The sequence below is a fragment of the Mustela erminea genome, chromosome 10 (genome assembly GCF_009829155.1).
Source record: "Mustela erminea isolate mMusErm1 chromosome 10, mMusErm1.Pri, whole genome shotgun sequence".
In the NCBI taxonomy this organism is placed as follows: Eukaryota; Metazoa; Chordata; class Mammalia; order Carnivora; family Mustelidae; genus Mustela; species Mustela erminea.
This window is the reverse complement of record NC_045623.1, coordinates 45,221,387-45,241,564: the sequence shown is the minus strand read 5'-3', so window position 1 is coordinate 45,241,564 and position 20,178 is coordinate 45,221,387. Positions and strand designations below refer to the sequence as shown.

Below are 20,178 nucleotides of genomic sequence, written 5' to 3'. Positions count from 1 at the left end.
CTGGACATGGCTAAGGAAGAAATATCTGAACTTGAGGATATGACAATAAAAACTTCCAAAACCAAAAGGTACAGAGATAGAAGACAGAAAAAAAAACAAACAAACAAACAAACAAAAACCCAGTACATTCAAGAACCATGAGACAATTACAAAAGATGAAATATATAAATATATTCAAGCTGCAAAAAAAAAGATAAAGAAAAGTCTTGAAAAAAGCACGAGAAAAAATACACCTTACTTATAGAGAAGCAAAGATAAGAAAGACATTCAACTTCTCAGAAAATATGCAAGAAAGAAAGAGAGTAGAGTAAAATACTTAGTGTATAAAGGGCAAAAAATGTTTAAACCTAGAATTCTGTATCCTACAAAATTATGTTTCAAAAGTGAAAGAGCAAAAGACTTCCTCAAACAAAATTTGAGGGAGTTTGTTGCCAGTAGACCTGCCTTGCAAGAAATGTTAAAAGAAATTCTCTAAAGGGAAAGGAAGTGATTTAGATTAGGAATTGGCATCTACATAATAAAGAAAGGAAAACTATTAGAGAATGAATAAATGAAGGTAAAATGAAAACTTTTATTTTTTTTTATTCTAAGTTGATCTAACAGATAATAGTTTGTTCAAAATAATAATAGCAATGATGTGTTCAATTATGCATGCTTATGTGTAAGTGAAATGAATACAGCAATGATACAAGGCATGGCAGGAAGAATTAAGAATATTCTATTATTATAAGCCATTCTCACTGTCCACTTATTTGAAAGTTGACTTGGGTTCTTTTAAATGTATATTGCAAACTCTAGGGCAGCCACTAAAAAGTTTAAAAAGAAGAATAATTGATATTCTAAGAAAGGAGAGAAAATAGAATCATTTAAAATCTCAATTAAATGATTTAAAGCTCAGTTAAAACAATGAAGGCAGAAAAGGATGGGAAGCCAAAAATAGAAACAAAGAAAATGGGCAATAAATAGAAAACAGTAACAAATGTGGAGATATTAATCCAACTGTATCAACAAACACTTTAAATGTCAGTGATCCTGGGACATCTGGCTGTCTCAGTCAGAAGAGCATGCAACTCTTTATCTTGGGATCAGGAGCTCAAGCCCCACGTTGGGTGTAAAGATTACTAAAAAAAAATAAATGAACAAATAAACAGAAATGTCAGCAATCTAAAAATACTAAGTAAAAGACAGGGATTTTCAGAGTGGTTCAAAAAAATGAGACCCAAATACATGTTGTCTCCAAGAAACCTACTTAAGTATAAAGACACTTGTAAAGTAATGTAAACAGATGGAGAAAAATACACCATGCTACCCCTAACCAAAACAAAACAAGAGCAGCTATATGAATTTCAGACAGAGCAAACTTAAGACCAAAGAAATTTATCAGGGATAAAAAAGAGAGCCATATAACAAGAGAGGCATCAGTATTCAAGAAGACGTAACAATCCTTAATGAATATGCTCTGAACAACAAAGTGGGTCCAGGCTCACTGTCTATCCAAGTCCTTGATCCCACTGCTTCCACCTCTCTAGGACCTTGATCCATTAACGGATATGGCTCCATCTTTCTCAAGGCTCTCATCCTCAAAGTATCTTTCTTTTTCTCTATCTAACAACCCAACATTTCTACTTTGAAGAAAGGAGCGGTCAACAGCACCAAGTGTCATGGGAAGCCCAAGTGGGAGACTATCTTTTTTCTCCATTTTCCCTCAAAACCAAACTGTGTAAAAACAAAGTCAGTTCCTCTGCTCCATGACTTTACCTCCCAATCTACCCTGGAAACCAGCTTCTGCCTACCCTGTTTCTCTAAGAGACTATCAAAAATCATCTCATTACTGCCAAGTCAGTAGGTCATTTACAATGTATGGAATCCAAAACACTGAAGACACTTTCTACTTTCTTAAAACTTTCAGATCCCTTGGCTTATGCCACTTCTATGGCCTCATTTTTTTTTTTTTTTTTTTTTGTCTTCTTCCCTCATTATGGTCTGTGATATGAGAGGAGCCTGGAGAGTGGTCTTTGTAGAGCAGCTATGTGTTTTGACTTGATTCTAAGACCCGTGGGAAGCCTTGAAGAGTTGTTTTGTTTTGTTTATGGCAGGAGTATATGGGGGAGTGTATGTAACATAATTACATTTCTTTTTTTTTTTTTTTTTAATTGCTCTTGGGGCGCCTGGGTGGCTCAGTTAGTGAAGAGTCTGCTTTTGGCCTGGGTCATGATCTCAGGGTAATGGCATCAAGCCCCACATTGGGCTCCATGCTCAGTGGGGAGCCTGCTTCTCCCTCTGCCTGTCACTCCCCCCTACTTGTATGCATTCTCAATCTCTCTCTGTCTCTCTCTGTAAAATGAATAAATAAATAATCTTTTTAAAAAATAAAAAAAGATTGCTCTTGCTGCAATGTGAAGAACACATTGAAGGAAGGCAAGCGTGGCTCTAGGGCGGATTCAGGTAGTGCCTTGCACCGGAGTGGTGGAAGAGACAGACAGAAAGGGATTTATTTGAGAGGTACTTGTGAGGCAAAATTAACAGAACTTCCTATTAAAATGGATATGGGAACCAACAGGGAGTGAACTTTGGAAAAAATGCTTGGTTTCTAATTTGTACAGTTGGGTAGATGGTAGTGGCATTCACTGAGAAAGAACACTAAGAAAACACCAGTTCTGAAAGGAAAGAGCATGAGTGTAATTTTAGACATGTGAGTTCAAAATGCCTTAATGTATCCAAGTAGAGAATTCAAGTGAACAATTGAATATACAAATCTGGTGCTCAGAGGAAAGATCTGGGCTGGAAATAGATTATTTGTGAGCTTCTGAATATAGGTAGAATGTGAAGCTGCATATGGAGAGGGTGTCTTAAAGAGAACAGACTTGAGAAGAGAAGAGGGTGTACCACTGAGCAATGAGGACATTTAAGGACCAGGTAGAGAGGAAGATGGGGCAGGAAAAAGATGTCAAAGGAGCTGTTAGAGAGACAGGAGGGAAGTCAGTGGAATGCAGTGTTCCAAAAACCAAACAAAACAGTATTTCAAGAAGCAGAGAGGGTCAAGTGTTGATGAGACGATCAAGAGGGAGAATGGAAAATGGCCATTGTATATAGAAACATGGAGGAAACTGTTGACCTTACAAAGCACTGTTGGGGAAGTTGTTCTTTGTTAGTTTGTAATAGAAGTCAACTGAACATGTTTAAAAGCTCACAGGAAGGATCCACTCGTTAGGGAGAAGGAAAATATACAAGACAGAAGGTTCCTCTGAATGCAGGAGGATTGGGTTCTGAGGTCAGGTGTGTAATGTGGGAAGTTAATATGTTCCTGTCAGATGTCTTGCAGAGGCAGAGCCATCTGTTGAGAGACGCTGAGATTTGAAGCAAGTAGAGGTTTGCCTTGTAGAATCCAGTGGAGAGAGAACTAAGGAAACACAGCAGACCTGGCAAGCAGTCAGGGACTCCATTTGACATTTGTGCCTAGAAATTTATCTTGACTGATCTATCCTTCTCCCCTTTTTTTTCTTTCCATTCATTTCGGAAATGTTTATTGGGTACCACATTGGTGCTAGACACTCTTCTAGACACTAATGATACAGAGTGCTGTGGAACTCCCATGGGGCACAGAGAGTTGGAGTTATACCCAATATGTACTGCAAGCAGAGAGAGCACAGCATCAGCCCTGGTGGGCCCAGGACAAGAAGGAAAGTGGGCAGAAGACAGTCAGGGGGCAAAGTCCAAAAGAACTGGCAGTACCTTTGACTTCTTTAAAAATATAACACTATGTCACAAATATGAGCTAACTCTTTATTAAAAAGAATATTTTATCCTGCAATCCTGGCAATCCTGCAAGGATTTCAAATCCTCCTCCTTCTTCCTTGAGCTCTTCTCTAATAATAAAAGTAAACATTCATTTCTTGCCTGCCCCACTGAACAGCAGGAGCACTTGAGGCTTATACCCCTCCGTCTTAGCACTTGATTATATTTAATCTCGTATTTCATTATAGACTGTCTCCTGTCAGTCCTTGATGGTCTCCTATGCACAACCGTTATGAAAAAGAACACAGACCTTGGAGGCAGTCAGACCTGGTTTAGAGCCAATGTTGCATGTATAGAGGTCCAAGTTACTTAATCTCTTCAAGCCTGAGTGTCTTCACCTATAAAAATGGACGTAATTCCTTACAGGCTATTTAAATTAAACAAGGGGCACCTGGGTGGCTTAGTTGGTCAAAGGTTCAACTCTTGATTTCCACTCAGGTCATGATCTCTGGGTCATGGATCGAGCCCTGGCCTCATTTTCTGTTTGAGATTCTTTCCCTTTCCCTCTACCTCCCCCTTCTACTACTCTCCCCACTCACTGTCTCTCTCTAAAATAATACATAAAATCTTTAAAAGCATAGGTTAAGTGAGAATCTATGGAAGGATGCCTGGACCGTAAACCATCCTTTTCTTTCTTTCCTTCTCAGAAAGGAGGACCCTATGACGTAATTGTTCTGTGCCTACTCTCCTGTGACAGGGACACCGTCAGAATCAAAATAGACTTTTTAATAATAATAATAAATAATAATAATAATAATAATAATAATGTAAAATAGACACACAAACCCTATTATCTGTTCTGGCTGGGGAATGTGGCATTATGATTTTACTCATTTTGTGTGTGTGTGTGTGTGTGTGTGTGTGTGTGTGTGTGTACACTGAATTTCCATAGTTCTAAATCAAGAACAACTACATTGAGCCAAAGCAAAGTTTGTATTTGTAAGGCTGATTCAAACACTGGTATTCCCAAACCAGTATAGTTGAGTAACAAGGCAGTTTTCATAATTTGGACACTTATTAACTTGTAGCCGCCATGCTGAGTCCTGTTCTAACGTGCAGATCAAGCTTTTGTGGAAGTCCTACAAAGGCCCAGCTGAAGCTAGAAAAAGAGAATGGCCAGTTTTCCCTCTCAGCTCTGCAGTAAGTACTTGTTTCTTGGTAGCAAAAACTGTTGGTGGCCCACTGAAATAATAAAAGCAGAGACACTGGAGAGGAACCAAGATCAGAAAGTTGTAAATCTAGCTTTTCCCAAGCACCAACACAGAAATACCTGCTGTGGGTTGAGGCCGCCAGCTCTCCCTGGCTGTCTTCATGGGCCATGGGGAGTTGGAGCTAGTTGATTCTGGAAGAAGAAAGACTAGTCCCATTTGTAAATGTCATAAGTTAATCAGAATATATTTCCACTATTCTTGACCCCTGACAGAGTCAGAGATGTCCTTCGTATTTTCAGTGTAGACATTAAATATTCAACAGCAATATTATATCACGTAGGTTGCCAATTTGGGCTGGAGTTCAATAGATTTCCACACTCTGAAGATGTAAAGTAAATGCCTCATCACTATGCACGTCTAGCGTGCCCCATCACAGGACTATGCGACAAATCTTTGCAGAAGGTAATAAGAACTGATAGAATTCCTCATTTCAAGGCAGTAGAATATGCTCCCGAGGTAAAAACATATGAAAGGCTGATCGGTAGAGACCGATTGCTTTCCTCTTTTCAAAAACCCTATTATTCTTGTCAGACAGGTTTGGTCATTAATCTCACAAGCTCCTGTGACATCCTATTAGCTGGAGTAATCTTGAATACCTTGTCATTTTGAAGGCACAATGAAAATATTTGTGCTAACACAATAGTATCCCTGCCTAATAAAGGGATGGAAATAAGAACTGTGTATGATCTGTCACCTGATGTGCCTTGGAGCCTCAAAAACAGGAAACTGTCATTAGTGGGAAACCAAACAAGCTTCTCGGATTACGGTGTAATTACAGAAGTAGGGGTGGGGAGAGAGAACCCGACCTGAAAAGCAGAGGTTTGCACAGACTTCAATGCAAGTGGCAGGGACCCATGGGATGAGGGTACCCTTTGGTCTTTGGAGTTGGTTACCAAGCAGCAGTATTACCATCACCCACTTACTGATGATCTTCCTCTTTCTATGGGGTGTTGGATCACAGTGTATATCCGTATATCAGTTTTCCTAGGGAATCCCTCTTTTGATTTGGGATGGCGGCTGTGGCTCCAGCACGTGAAGACCCCAAGCTTGGAGTCTGAATGGGTCTGAGTTCTGGTTCTGCCACTTCATGGCTTGGTAATGTTGGCACATCGGCTTACTACTCTGAGCCTCAGTTTGCAAATCTATAAAATGAAGACAATAATGTGAAGATAAAAGAGCTGATTTCTATCAAGGCATTCTATCAAATGGAAAACACTGTAGATGCAGTTTTGCAGACGTGATTATTAACTGTACATTTCTCATGTCCTCTTTTGAATGTAGAGAGAAAACACATGAGGGAACAATATTACCACTTAGTTTTTAAAGGACCCCAAGAAAAGACTAAAATAGTAAAAACAAAGAATGTGTTTGGGATTCCAATAACATTCTAGAAGTTTGGGGCAGACTTCCCTAACTTTGAACAGCCCTTGTTGCTATTTTCAGCATAGCTCTTGTCACCTGGATTATGGCTTTCTGTGTACATGTCTTTCTCCTCTGGTAGATGAAACCCTCGGACACAGACAATGTAGACAATGTCTACTTTATTAAATTCAGTTCTTTGCATAATGCTTGATGCAATATAGGAGGGTAATCAGACATACTTTCTCTATGAAGAGAATGAAGAATTTCATAGGGCAGTACAAGGAGGAAATCTGACATTCTTACACGGTGACCAAAGACGGGGGAATAAAACAAATGTACATGGGGATAATGATGAAAACATTGTTTTTTTTGTTTTGTTTTGTTTTGTTAAGATTTTATTTCTTTATTTGACAGACAGAGATCACAAGTAGGCAGAGAGAGAGGAGGAAGCAGGTTCCCTACTGAGCAGAGAGCTGGATGTGGGGCTCGATCCCAGGACCTCAGGATCATGACCCGAGCCGAAGGCAGAGGCTTTAACCCACTGAGCCACCCAGACGCCCCGAAAACATTGTTTTAATCTATGTTTTCGAAGGAGGGTTGCCAGGATGCTGAGAGGTCCAAAAGCAGTCATGCAAGAAGTGGTTGAAGGATCTGGAAATATCTATGCGGAGAAGTGCATTCTCCCGATGACTGAGCCAGCTCTTGCTGGTCTATCCAGTCTGTGGTGGGCAGTGCTTGTGGTCTTGTGCCCATCTCTCTTCCTGATGCTTTGCGCAACACCTGAGTGATACTTAGTAGCGAACTGTTCAGTGAAGGAATTCCATTGCCCATTAGGGACTATGTCATTTTAGAAGAGGGAGATAGATTTTACCCTGCAAGAGAGGATTGGGCCCTAGAAATAGCAATGACAAAGCAGTGGGATTCAGATCAGAGTATAAAGAATTTTCTAACTAGTGTTAGGGTCCAGCTGAATATCTCACTGAGGATATTCAAATTCAGGATAACCATTCCTCATGGATGCTTTTCAAAACTGATCTGTACTGGCGTGGAGTAGGGGGAGATTACATGCCTCCTAAGGTCCTTCCTGCCTCTGAGTCTCTTTGTGTACACATAAGCCAAGGGGTGTGTGTGTGTGTCTGTGTGTAAAAACATCAACCCCCCCTACTATCATCCCAGAAATATGTAAATATTGTCCCCACTAGCCTGCTCCAGGGCCTGAGGTCCCATCACCAGGGAGCTGAAGGGGGAGGGGAAACTTGATGCTGTGTCACTAAAAGGTCTCACTACATTTTCCATCATGAACTTCTTTAATCAAATGTAACCAACGACAGATGAATAAAATTGTCATCATTTTAGAACATTGTTAATTGTGTAGACCTTTTCAGCTTTAAATTCAGACCAGTAAAAGTCATGGTATTATCAAATATCAAAAGCCATAGGAGTGTTCTTTAAAAACGTAACCCCGTTAGGAGTGGAAACATATTAAGTTCCTGTCAGTCATGGACCCTGAAGTGGGAAGGAATGCCTCATCGTCAGCCAGAGGGGGTGCTGTCCAGCGTTACAACCAGGGGTGCACAGTAGTTAAAACCATAGGCTGAGGAGTCGGACTGCCTGGGTTGGAGTTCTATTTCTGCTAGTTACTCATCGTGCAGCCTTGAATTTCTTTGTGCTAGAGTTTCCTCGCTTTCAAAATAGTGGTTTGGAGAAGGCTAGATAAGATAAAATAACAGTGCACGCAGAACAATAATAATACCTAAAACTAGTAAGTACCTGCTCCAAATCTGACATAATGCTAAGCATTATTCGAGTATCCTAACCACCCCACTTCCGGCCCCAAGTTTCAGTTGAGACAGAGGTATTAAGTGACTTGGCCCAGGTCACCCAGCTAGAGAGTGGCAGAGCGGTCACACCTAGCTCCGAGTCCATTGCCAAAACCCATGCTCCTGACCTCCTTAGCCTCCTTGCTGAGAATGTTGTTTGCCAGCCTTGCATCAGTGTGGGGTTTTCAGGGTAGGAACCTGGAGGAGGAGGAGGAGGAGTAATAATAATATAATAATAGCTACAGTTTCTGGAGTGCTTTCTGTGTTTCAGGCACTATTCAAAGCACTTCACATGCATTAAGCCTCACCAGAGACTTACAAAGTTTTGTTATTATTCCCATTTTACAGGTATAGAACTGAAGCCCAAAGAGGTTAAGTAACATGTCAAAAATTCAACCAGGCTGTCAGACATCACTGAGACTAAGTCTTGGCCACCACGCTATGGTTCTACTTTAGAACAGAGACTTTGGGAAACCAGGAAACCTTATCACTTCCAACGGAAGAGAGGGTGTTGAGGTGAAAAAGAGACAAAAACATTTGAAACATAGTTCTCTTTTTGATGACTTTGCTAGAACTTCCTCCATCACTGGCAGTGGGAATGGGCCCAGAGACGGAGAGATGTGATGGACTTTTGAGGCACACACCATGTGCTCGTAGGTATGGGGCTTTTTGTTTGCTTGTCTTGTCTTTGATTTTAGAAGCTTGATGACTCAGGAAGACCCACATTGATTCTAAGCTGTAAATGCAGCAACACCCCTTTTAAAATCACTTTGCTTTTTAATTAATCTTGTTTGGAGGACACCAGCAGAGAAACCAATCTAAAACTTCCAGGTTTTTTTTTTTTTGTTTTTTGTTTTTTACTATATATTCATAACCTTGAAGAAAATTCAGAGTCAACAGCTTTTATTAAGTAGCTGCCCTGTGCCAAGAGCTCTCATGATCGGTTTAATCCTTGCCTCAACCCTGGGAGGAAAGTGTCATTATCCCTAAGGTCACAAAACTAATAATATCTTCATTCCAAGTTCATCTCTTCCCAGTAAGTCACGCTGCTGCCTCAGAATCTATAAGAATACCCCAGCAACCATCTCCCTGCAAAAAACAAACAAACAAACAAAAAACTAGCTTGTATTTTATCCCAGTATTTGCAATCACAGGAGTCAGTCTCTTCACAGGCTTATAAAACGAGCACAATGTATAAGCAGATGTCTAAGCTTGTAAGAAATGTCAAGTCTGTGATTGCTTCTCTTTCATTTCCTTGTCATTTACTTAAATTTAATAACTTCTTATTTATAAAAGCAAAACTAAATGCTCTGAAAATTTTAGAAAATTACAATAAGTATAAAGAAGAAAGTTAACATTAACATTTGATTAATAGGAATGCAGATATACAATAAAGTCCATAATCAATTTTTTTCATTTAATAATAGAGAATTTCCCGTGTCATCAAAAAATTTATGTAAGCATGTCCTTAATGATGGTATAAAATATAATTTTATAGGTATACTATGTTTATTTTCATCATTCCCTTACTCCAGCATATTTATTTTTCTCTTTTCACTGTTAGAAATAATGTTGCCCTGGCATGTCATTGCACATAGACCTTGCCCCTATCTCTGATTATCACCTAGGAAGGATTCCTAGTAATGAGATTATTAGCCCACAGGGTATAAAAGGTAGAATTATGATATTTCTACTTCTTTCTAATCAGATATATTTCAGTGATAAAGCAAGAATTTTTGAAGAGACAAAAGGATTCTAAAAAGGAAGATTTTCAGATATGGCTGTTCATCTAAGTTATTTGAAATAAGAGCTGTCAAATTGGGTCCAATTTAGTTCTACATGACTCCGGATACAGAACATGCATTAGATGCTAAAAATATCTGCAGTCCATTGATCAATAAGGTCTGTAATGCCAGTCACCCCAGGGGGCCAGACTAGTTTAAGGCTCTAGGATGTGCGGCAGAATCCCTTCTCGTTCTTTTCCTTGGAAACAAGTAAAATCCACAGACAGTTCTTTTTTTTCAGCAAGCAGTTACCAACTATCCTTGGGCCCAGCTGTGCGCTGGTGCTTCTATGCTTTCTTCCTTTCTCTAGAAACATCCAAGAGTTCTTGCTGTTTCCCAAACACCCAGGCTCCCTTAAATACTTACACCTAGTTTCCAGAACATCTCCATTAATTTCCTTATGTTTCATTTGACCTCCCCATTATCTGTAGAGGAAAACGTGTTTTTACAGGAACAAAAGAAATTTGTAGAAGCAAAACTAGGAAAGAAAAGTAAATTGATTCTTCTATATCAGGTAGACTAGAAGCCATAGAGAATGATACAGCAAACAAATACCATTTATCCACTTCCCAGCTTAAGAAATAAAATGTTGCAAATAATTGAAGCCCTCTGTGCACCGCCTCTCCAATCCTCTGGCCCTTCCCAGAGATTACCACTATTCTGCATTCAGTGTTTATCAGTCCACCATCTTTATATTTCTACTCCATGTGCGGCTATGAGCCTAGAATGTAGGTTCCGGGAAAGCAGGTGCTTTGTTCACTGTTCCACTCCACCAGACCTAGAACAGCATCTGGCACATGGTAGGTAGTCAATGAGTATATGCAATATAGATGATGCATTCCTAAGCAGTGTAGTTTTTCATGTCTTTAACCCTTAATAAGTTGTCCGATATCACACATATCCTTCTTAGTCCACACTGATAATGCAGCCCAGATTCATTCATGTTTACTGCCATATAGCATCCAAGAGAAGACTATAACGCAATTTCGTAATCTGTTCTTCTAAGAATCAACATTTAGGTTCCTTCCGATCTTTCACATTGTAAATTTGGTACGCTGAACATCTGGGAACTACCTCCTTTTCCATTATGTAGGGCTTCTCTATAACAAATAATGGAGAAAGTGGACAGGGTCTGGCCCTTGGCTCTGCTGAATCTCTTCGTCTTCTAAATCTCTACTAGGGTGAATGGGAGTCGAGAAACCAGTTCAGCCCTCTGGCCCTCAGCTTCTTCACAAGTGAATTGAAAGCAGCTGGCCAGCCACTCTTTCAGTGGGTTTGGGCATCTTCAACTTAATCACACATTTCCAAATTATTCTCACTGAACTGATGCTAAATATTTAAATGTAATCATTATCTACCAAAAGTAATTGGATTTATGCAGCTTTATCACTTCATGCAATTCTATCAGTAAAAACATGTATAAGTACACTCATACTATATTTGAAATATGTGTCAACTCTAAATGAGAAACATTCAGAACACTTTTAGCAACAACGGTACAGTAGTTAGGTAGGGACTAGAGACCGCCTCCATGTAACACTTCGGTGTTTCTCTAAATCAGTTTGCTTCCACCACCCTATCCTTGTAGGTAGTGAAAGTTCCATACTCAGTTAGAGTATGGGGAGCCCCTTCTTCCTCTCCTCTGGGTCTTACTAGAGTCTAGGAAGCTTTATTCAGTCCAAAAACTTTGAGGAAGAGGCTTTTTGTCTTCAGTTATTTATGGTCACCATGAGGTTCGTATAGTTTGAGCCTTTGTGACCCACTCAAAATGGGCTGCTCCACTCACAGCACCCTTGCTGCTGGGACCGGCTGGACCACAGGGACAGTTGAGAACCCAGCCATCCACCCACCAAACTCTCCCACAGGCTTTGGCATTTCCTAGTACTAATGGCATGAGAGTAAAGCTCGGGTCTCATCCTTCCACACACTATCAACCCCCTCTTTGTGCTGGGGTAGTCTCACTTCCTGTTTGGGGAAGGCAGTATTGGTCTACTTTCTTCTCTTCGAATCTCACCCTAATCACATGGTCTCTTGGGCAGCATTCCTCCATCTTTCCACACACGCATTCTGTGTGTGTGTGTGTGTGTGTGTGTGTGTGTGTAAAATGAACCAACAGCACAAAATAAGATGTGGTTACTTTTTCATCACATATCTGGCTAGCTTTATTTCTAGAGATTTTAATCATTTTTATTTTTATCAGCTTTTATTTATTCTGAAGATGATTGCATTCAAATAATGTATTTAAATTCTGAAGACCAGATAGTAGCTATCTTGTTGACTTTACGTTTTCCAAGGGGACTTAATAGATTTGCTAAAACCAGAAATTAATATTCATCACCAATATATATATATATATGTATATACATATATATATATATATGTATATAGTCAGGCAAAGTCAAGTTGAATGGGTAGCAGCTGTACCTGCAGCTCTTCACTGGGACAAGTTTTAACTGATTCAGTCTGGCACACAAGTAATTGGACAACATTAATTTTGCACATTTGCTTGAGTATGTCTAGGCTACCATTTAAATGGAGATGTTCTTTCTCAAGTTTTTATTTGTTTGTTTTCTTTTGTGGAGTTTAATTTACAAACTATAATCTTTACCAAGAGTTAAGCTCTCAAGTTTCATCTTCTCTCTGAATAAAGATCTTGAACAAGTTAGTTAATCATGTCCTTTCTTTGGCTCTATGGTAAGAAGCTTTTCCCACGGCCCAAGCACAGATGACCAGCTCCCTCTTGCTGAGCGCACAGTATGAGTCAGGCATTAAGTTAATTCCTTCACATACTGTATCCATACCAAAGCCCCATCTGGCCGGGATTATTAAACCCATTTCATAGATAAGGAAACTGAGACTGAGCGTTACATGACTTGGCCAAGATAAAACACCTAGTGTGTTGCTGAAGTAGGACTTAAACCCAGTCTCTTTGATCCAAAACCAGGGCTCTAAATCTGGAAGTTGTTGCCCTTGCTGGGCATTAGAATCGCCTGGTGAGTTGGTAAACCTGCCCCACCGCCCAAAGTTCTGATTTTTTTGGTCTGGGAGAGAAATGTGGGCAAAACTATGTTTTAAAAACTCTCCCAGTGATTCTTATGTGCAGATGGCCTGAGGGCCCCTGCCCCCTGCTACAAAGCCTGGAAGAGATCAGGCCCAAAACTAGGAGAGCAGATCAAAGGCACCAGCAGCAGTGGTTTCCAAGACGTAAGAAAATAGGATCCTTTCAAGTTCGTTTAAACGTGAAGATGTGCCAATTCATGAAGGTGACCGGAAGTCAGAGTGAGTATAATGGACGTGCCTGGGATTTTTGCCAGTTCCAGACGGTTATTCGGCTCAGACTTTGCCCATGGTGGCAGGATTTTTCTGGTGGAGAAACGCTCCCGGGAGGACCCTAACCCAACAAATAATTCGTCAGCCGTTGAGGAAGGCAGTGTGAGATCCCACAGTTTTTAGAGAACAGTAAAGAGAAGTTCTCGCCTCTGATCTGGGAGTCAGCCCCATCCCCCCTCCAGCAGTCCCCTCTGAGCAGGGAGAGGTCTCATTCAGCATTTGCTCGAATGGAGACTTGTAAAGAGGTTAAAAAATTGTTCTGGTGCCGGAGAGAAGGGAGTCACCTCGGCCGGGCTGCATTTCTCCATCTCCAGACTTGAGCTGGGGCTTAGAGAGGGAGGAGCAATTGGCCGAACAGGGAGTGTGTGTCAGAAACGGAGAACACAGACATGAAGGAGCACAGGCAGAGGCCACAGTTCCAAGTGGGAGGACCAACTGTCCTGGCTTGCCTGCAACTGTTCTGATTTTAAAGCCCAAAGACCCACATGCTGGAAGCCCCTTGGCTCTGGGCAAACAGGGATGGATGCTTGGAAACCCTAGTCCCAAAGAACCATGAGGAATGGGGAAGGATATGTGTACAGCGCATCAGTGAAGCCAAAAGCCTGGTTTTCCACCTGCCCTGAGCAGCAGTTTCTGAAGACCAATAAACTCTGTGTGTGCTTGTTTGAACCACTTTCCAGTGTCTTAGGTCCAAGTCTTCCTCTCTGTGTATTCCTTTCTTTTCCTGGAACACATCCTGGAGTAACTTCCTAAAAACGAATTGATGGAAAGTAAAAATTTTTAAGTCTCCCATTACAGAACAGTGTTATTCTTTCCTCATTTTCTGATAGGTTACCCAAGTGTTTACCTGAGAGGGCAATCAATTTTCCTCAAAATGTGGAAAGCACTGGTCTAGAACGTATTGTCTTCTACTTAGCTATACGGTAGTCTACTGTTACTCTGATTTTCCATACTCTATTATTATGACATGTCCTCCCCTCAATTGTCACCTCCCTGGAAATTTTTAAAGATCCTCTATTTATACCTTGTTTTCTGAAGTTTCCCTGTGATGTACCTTGGTGGGAATCTTGGTTTCCTTCCCTGGGCCGGGCATTTGGTGTGACCTTCCAATATGGAGACTCCGGCCCTTCAACCATGGGACATTTCCTAGGGTTTTTTTTTCCTTTGCTCATTTTCTACCCTCTGCTATTTCTATTCCTGACTTTTAGATTCAGCTGTTAGACATCCTAAATTGATCTTTTCATTCTTTTCTCCCATTTTCTGCCTCTTAGCTTTTCTATTTTCTGCTTTCTGGGAAATTCCTTAACTTTACCTTCCAACTGTTCTACTGATTGAGTTCGGCTATCATGTTTCTAATTTTCAAGAGCCTTTTCTTTTTCTCTAACTGTTCATTTCTCACACCATAAATTTTTTTTTTTTTACTTTTATGGTTGTAATATCATCTCAGACCATTCTTTTTTTTTTTTAAGATTTTATTTATTTATTTCACAGAGAGAGGTTACAAGTAGGCAGAGAGGCAGGCAGAGAGAGAAGGGAAGGCAGGCACCCTGCTGAGCAGGGAGCCCGATGTGGGGCTCAATCCCAGGACCCTGAGATCATGACCTGAGCTGAAGGCAGAGGCTTAACACACTGAGCCACCCAGGTGCCCCATCTTAGAGCATTCTATAACATTTAGATTGGTTTCTAAATTTTCTTTGTTCCTTAAATTATTTATATTTCCTTCAGATGTATTTGTTTGCACCTCTTTCTTTCATATTTAAAGTTCCTGCCCAAGTTTTGAGACCCATGGCCATCTATTTCTATTAAAAATGAGGCAGGCTGAGACGTCTAGGTGGCTCAATCATTTGAGCATCTGACTTCTGATTTTGGCTCAGGTCATGATCTCAGGGTCATGTGATTGAGCCCAGTGTGTGACTCTGAGCTGGGGCGGGGGGGTGTACTTGAGATTCTCTCTCCCCCTCTGTCCTTTCCCTGTCCGAGCACGAGCACACTCTCTCTCTCTCTCTCTCTCTCTAAAATAAAGAAATCAATTTAAAAAAAAAAATCAAGGCAGGCCAGCATGATTAGGCAGTGTATTCATTTCCAGTTGCTCCTCTACAAAATTACTACAAACATATGACTTAAAACAGCACAAACTTATCATCTTAGAGTTCTGTAGGTTTGAAGTCCTAAAGTCAAGCTATCAGCAGGGCTGCCTTCCTTCTAGAGGCTCTAGGGAGAATCTCTTTCCTTGCCTTTTCTAGCTTCTAGAAGCTGCCCACATTCCTTAGCTTGTGAACCCTTCATCTGTCTTCAAGGCCTGCAGCTAGCCGCTTCCAGCCAATCCATTCCCCTGTGTCCTCCCTCTCCCTGACGACTGCTTGTTTTTCATGCCTCCCATTCTGACTCTGACCTCCTACCTCTTTAAAAATCCTTACAATTGGGATGCCTGGGTGGCTCAGTGGGTTAAAGCCTCTGCCTTCGGCTCAGGTCATGATCCTGGGACCCTGGGATCGAGCCCTGCATCAGGCTCTCTGCTCAGCTGGGAGCCTGCTTCTCTCTCTCTCTCTCTGCCTGCCTCTCTGCCTACTTGTGATCTCTGTCAAATAAATAAATAAAATCTTTGAAAAAAAGAATCCTTACAATTACATCGCCCCACCTGATCATCACGAAAATCTGCCCATCCTCAGACCTCTGACATAACTGGCTCTGCAAACTTCCTCTTGCCATAGGTAACATGCTCACAGGTTCTCAGAACTAGGATGTGGATTTATTTGGGGCAGGGTTTTGGAGCATTATTCTGCCTATTATAGGCAGGGACTGAGCATTTCCTTGTCTAGTATGTTCTGCTCCAATGCCAAAATATAGAAATTTTGCTATCGTTTTCCAAACAAGTAACTTCTGGTGTCTTGCCAGGGAACACGATCCTGGCTGTTAGTTTACTCACTGAGAGTGGACTTAGTAGTGCATGTTCCATCTCATTTTCAGCCTCTGGCCTTCTTTCTAGACCCCAGGACTCAGGTCCTTTGTCTGGAACATGTATTCTATCTCCTTTCTTGAAAGAACCCAAGTAATCTTATTAAAATGACTCTAATTTTATCACTCTCCTTAAAAACCTCTTAATGCTTCTCACTGTTCTCAAGATTAACTTCAAACTCTTTTCATGGATTACAAGTCCATACGTGGTTAGGCTTCTGCTTGCTTCTCTAGCCTGTAAAATTTCTCCAAGTAACCCGTACTCACCTATCCTGGCAAGATTGGGAGTCAGCCATTGCCTGTTGACTTCACTGAGTGCCCCACCAGCACCTCAGTAGCCTGGAAGAGCCACAGAGACAGACACCAAAACTGTCTCCATTCATTCATTTGACCCAATGGTTCTCAAACTTTAAGGAAAATGAGAATCATCTGGAGCATCGTTAAACACAGTTCCCGTGCCCCACTATTGCAGTTCACCATTTAGTGGGTCTGAGGTGAAGTCTGAGAATTGGCATTTCTTACAAATGTCCAGGCGATCTAATGCTTCTGGTCCAGGGACCACATCTCCAGAATTACAGATTTAAAGGCTACCTATGGGACGTTGTCTTGTTCACCTCTACATCCCCACAAGCTAGCACAGTACTTGGCATATAGCAGGGCCTCAGTAAATGGTTACTATCGTTATTCTCATTATTGATGCAAGCAGTTGGAAAAGGAAATTTATCTTGAGTTTCTTGAACTAGGGAATAATTAATTAAATATCTGTGCCTTCTGAACCATGAAAATACATTTTATACTCTTTTAAAGAAATAGAACTTACAATCTTTCATCTGGTACAGCACAGGTACCAAGAGGAAACACTGACGTTCAGAGAAATCTGCAAAGGCTCTAAATCTTACATTCGTACAATAAGCAGAGTGATCACTTTAGGCATAAGTTACATCTCATACCTCAGAAATATTAGAGTTCTAGACCTTGCCCAAGGATACAATTTCATTAGTAAAAGAGTCATTAAGACAAAAATAGAGAACATTTTCAAATATAGTGACTGTGTCCAATGCATGCTAATAAACTGATTAACACCTTATAGGATTAAAAAAAAGAAAAGACCTTATAAAATGAGTCACTACACACACAAAATAAGTAAAGGTGTAGAGAAGAGATTATGTCATTGCTAACTACATTGCAAAAGAGGAATCCATTGCAAAAGAGGAGCTTTCAAAATAATAGTAAATGTCACAAGAAATAAACAAAGCAAGTGGAAGGAAGAATGGATATTTACATATATGGACCCACTCAGCACTTCAACAGGGATTTGTTGCCAAACAGGGAGTAAGATTAAAATTTGTTTGCTCACATGCATCGGTCCCAGTAAAAAGGAAAGAAACATAACATTCTATGTTATTTGGAAATTAAATTACCCATCTTAAAATTGCTCTGCATTTCAGCTTGGTTTAAAATGATCCAGAGAGGTCATCAGAATGTTCTAGGAGCATTATTTGAAGAATAGAAAGTTTTCTTAATAGGAGGACAAACAGTAGTCTTTAGAAAAGCATTTCTACTTTCTAAGAACATTTTCTGTCTTTCCAAGGCCCACACGATCTTATGTTATTCATAAGGACAAGAGAGCAGATGGTCTGTATTACCCACATCATAAACTTTACCATTACAACTTTTGCACAAGAAAACAAGAGCAAACCAAGGAACCCTTTCACTGCCTTGGTCTGGCCCATTGTAGGTGCTTACCAAATATATATTGAATAACTGGATGGGTGCATGGACAGGCAGATAGACAGTCAAATGAATGGATGAGTTGTATATGAGTCCTGAATTTTCTGTTTAAAAAAATTTTTACTTGAGCAATACAGGTTTATTTTAAAGAAGTTATAAAATATAGATTTTAAAAAGAAGAGGACCTATAGCCATACATTCAAATTTAAGCTATTTAACATGTTAATACTTTAATTTATATTATGAATTTTTGTATATACACATATCCATTTTTATAAAAATAGGGACCACAGTATGCTTACTATTTCGTTACCTATTAACATAATTGTGTGCTGTGAATTTCTTTCAATATTAATAAATATGCTGTGCTCCCTCACCATTTTTAAATAGCTGCAGAAAAAAAGCACAATAATTTGGGAATTTTGTAGTTTTGGTTAGTCTCAATTTCAAAATCATACTCAATAAATACAGTGGCATTTTTCTCTATGCCTTAAAATAATGAAACTGGGTTTGTTGAAAATATTCTTCAGGTAGGCTAGGAAGATCATTACTGATTAACCCGAACTCTGTTTTAATGGAGAAAAGTAATTTGTATCAATTCTGGGCAAACCAGAAACTCTGCAATGCTTAAAGTTATCTTAAAATTTATTCTCTTGATTAGTTTAATCATGTCCCTGCTGTCGTTTAGTAGCAAATCTTTTTTTTTTTTAATGGCATACAAAGAATTCCAATTTTTTTTTAAGATTTTATGTATTTATTTGACAGACAGAGACCACAAGTAGGCAGAGAGGCCGATAGAGAGGGGGAAGCAGGCTGCCTGTTGAGCAGAGAACCTGATGTGGAGCTCAATCCCAGGACCCTGAGATCATGACCTGAGCCAAAGGCAGAGGCTTAACCCACTGAGCCACCCAGGTGCCCCATAATTCCAATTTTAATGGGATTATGATAAATATGGATTTGTGGGGTGTGTATTAGTGAAACATTTCTAATATGTTATAGGAGAATATTGAAGGGAGGAACCTTCACTCCTGACGTTCGAGGGGGGCTCAATAATTAGCACCCTCCTTTCTATCTGACTTCCAAATAATTGAGAAGTCCTCAAACAATCCCTTTTCTCCTCTGGAGGGCAAGGGAACAGAGCTCAACACAGTGAGTCTGATAATAAATGAGGCTCATATTTGTTAAGTGCTTTTGGAGTTCTACCTGTCATCTCATCTGAGGCAGGAAAATGTCAATATGTCAATTCAACAAGTACATATTGAACATCTGTGTACTAAATGTCAGGCATGATGCCAGATTCTGGGGTGACAGAACTCAATTAGGATTCTCTTAGTGCTGGCCTTCAAAGACCTCAGTCTCTTGGGAAAGACAAACATGTTACCAAAACATATCCTCACTAAGTGCCTTAGTGAAGATACTTGTGGTTGCAAGTCACAGAGACCTGTTGAAGCTAGCTTCCACAAAAACGGACCTCTCACAAATCCAAGGAAGAATGTACCTGGCCATTAGAAAAACGCAGAACTAGGTGCTAAAAGACCATTAAGAATTTCCCTTCATTCTACATCTCTACCCCTCTACGCATCTTCTACTGGCCTCATTTACATGGTGGTAATATGTTCACCGACTGGTCCAGCCAAAAGAAAGGACAGTATCTCTCAGTGTAAATTCCCAGGAAAGGGTGTTGATTGGCAAGTTTAGTGTAGGTGCACTCCTGATCCAGTCACCTTTGGCCACAGTTATAGTTTAGGGGCAGGATGGGTGCTGGGTAGTGAATCTAACAGATAACTTCCTATGTTGAGAAATGATAGGAGTGTTATGGGTTAATAAGGAGGGAGGCACCTGCTCTGTCTTATGTGTGTAAAGCACTGTGGAAGATAAAAAGATGAATGAAGTACGCAACCACCTCGGAAGTTTAAGGCATAACAGATTCCCCACTGAGCAAGGAGCCTGACACGGGGCTTGATCCCAGGACCCTGAGATTCTGACCTGAGCTGAAGGCAGACACTTAACCTATTGAGTCACCCAGGTGCCCCTCTACCTCTAACATAGGACAGAGTAGGGTACAGTGTGCATTATCACAGAGATGCAGTATGATCTATGAGCACATTGCCAAGGGAGATCCATTCTAGCAGGAGGAAAGAGAAGGACTCGAGTCCAACCTTAAAATGGATCTTTTAGTAAGAGGAGTTT

At 40.4% G+C, this 20,178-nt stretch overlaps 1 protein-coding gene and 1 long non-coding RNA gene across 4 annotated transcripts in view; one reads left to right on the top strand and one right to left on the bottom strand.

Moving 5' to 3' along the window:
* Positions 1–20,178, top strand: part of AK5 (adenylate kinase 5) — a 241,920-nt gene that overhangs the window by 145,852 nt on the left and 75,890 nt on the right. The gene's annotated exons all lie outside the window — the stretch shown is intronic.
* The window catches only part of LOC116567265, a 38,164-nt gene continuing 22,679 nt past the window's right edge, over positions 4,694–20,178 (bottom strand). For both annotated transcript variants that reach the window (XR_004276177.1, XR_004276176.1), the window contains one exon: positions 4,694–6,148. This is a non-coding gene — a long non-coding RNA (uncharacterized LOC116567265). The remainder of the gene's footprint in view (positions 6,149–20,178) is intronic.